The sequence below is a fragment of the Glycine soja genome, chromosome 14, assembly GCF_004193775.1.
Source record: "Glycine soja cultivar W05 chromosome 14, ASM419377v2, whole genome shotgun sequence".
Classification (NCBI taxonomy): Eukaryota; Viridiplantae; Streptophyta; class Magnoliopsida; order Fabales; family Fabaceae; genus Glycine; species Glycine soja.
In genome coordinates, this window is record NC_041015.1 from 5681573 (window position 1) to 5683794 (window position 2222).

The following is a 2222-nucleotide window of genomic DNA, read 5'->3' on the forward strand; positions in this document are numbered from 1 at the left end:
AAACGGGAGAGAATTCAGAGGTCACAATGGAAATGAAAATCGGAAAAATGCAAAGGCATCAACACTGCAGAGCCAAGCCCAACTCGAAAAGGCAAAACAATAAGTGTAGCGTTGGTGGAAACGAAAGGTGCATCGGTAACTGAAGGGTTACCTAGAAAATGACAAAAGCATTAATGGCAACGGAGAAGACATTTTTGGGCGGGAATGAGAAGCGCTGGTATCGCGACACGTAAGCCCTGGCAATGCCACGTAGGCATTGTCAGGGCCTTGTTTGTATCATAGTAGATGATTATGTGAAAAAATAATAATTTATGTGCACCATAGCTGTGAAATATTTGGGAGGAAATAACTAACTTAATAAGTACCTAGTATCATTTTAGTCCCTAGAAAGAATTAATGAAATAAAAGAAAATATTCTAAAACTATAATTAGTCACTTATTTTAATCTAAAGTTATGTGTAATGTGTGAATTAAGGGATAATAATAGCATGTGGTTAGAGGCCAAAATGAGGGACTAAATTCACTTAGATGAAATGAATTATAATTTTAGATTTTATTTAGGTTTAAATGTATTTTTAGTTTTTGTAATTTAATATTTTTTGTCATTATAAAAAAAAATAGTGCTTCTAAATTATATTTATTCGTCCACATTTTAAATAATGCTTTGAATAAGGAAAAAATATTATAAAGACAAAAAATAAAATAAACATAATTTAGAAGGATTAAAAATAAAAAATAATAATTTTATGAGAATGAAAGATAAAAAAACATTAAATTACAAAGATAATTAAACCTTTTTAATTTTTTTTAACCTCTAATTTAATATGAGAAAGAGATTCTCATCCGGATTTCCATCAAGCAATTTCAGAATTTATTATTCATTTGACTACACTAATGTCAGAATTTGGGATCCTGGCAAATTAATAGCGGTTTATTAAATTATAACATCAACTAGCTAGAAAATAGAAATATAGTCATTTAATAATCGCAATCAAGGTACCCTACGCTAACAATTTTACTTCCTGGTACCTAAAAAGAGCTTAATCACGTGGGGCTTCTTGAACACCATCTCCAAATCAAATCTAGATCTCACGGGCCCAAGTCCTAAAGGTCCTTAAAAAAATTTTAAATAACAAAAGCAAAGTTGTTAGTTGGTCTTCTGAAAATTCCTTGGCCCATTATGCTAGGTAGTTTGTCTTCATCAAGCTTTGCTTACATTGATAGGTGTGGGGGAGGGATAGCTTGGGACCCATGAATGATTAAAAGGAAGCTTGAGTTAAAAAAGAGCACAAAGAAAAAGTTGGTGGTTGTGGGAATGCAATGCATGGGAGAAGTACAAAAGTTGAAGATATGATTCGCACTACTATATAATAATTGCTTGCTTATGGGGGAAACTTGGGAGTTTTTTGGAGATTGCGTAAAGCTCAATAGAGCCTGCTGAATTTGAGCAAGGGATTTCATTTAAAGAAGAGACATGATGGCATTGTTAATGGATGGGCCTAACACAAAGATTGGGTAAGTTTTCAATTAGAGCATGCATGGACAAATGGGATGCATTAAATCAAACTACTAAGTACTAAATACTACCATAACAAATATTCTCAAGTGTATAGGTTTGTCATTAAATTTATGACTCCTAATTGTTTCTTTTGCCGTCGTAGGACATTAATTAATTCCTAATTTTATTTCCACCGCAGTAACTCTCTCTCCGCTACTCCTTCTCTACTGTGGCCATGATCTTGTTTACAATGATACCTTCTTAGATGCATGATGTAATAATTAAATGTTTATAGAGGATCATGACACACCATTACAACAGTAAACTTATTTCTCTAATTATCTATTTCATTGTCAAACATTTTGAATAACTATATATATATATATATATGAAAGTGTTATATCCCACTAAACTTTAGATTAATGGTCTCTTACAAGTAGACGAATCAAATTCTTATTTTATAGTCAATTCAAATCATATATCATATTAATTCATTAATAAATCATCAAATACTTTATATTTCACCAATACAATATGATATAGTTGATAAATAATCATATTTTTTAAGTATTTAATTTGAATTTCGATATTTAAATTTATGTGTATAAAAGAACATATGTTAAAAGGAGATCAATCCTTTAAATAATTTTTCATACCTAAAATAATTAGTCTTTGACTTTCAACTAATAATAACATAAACAAAGGAAAATATTTATATTTATAT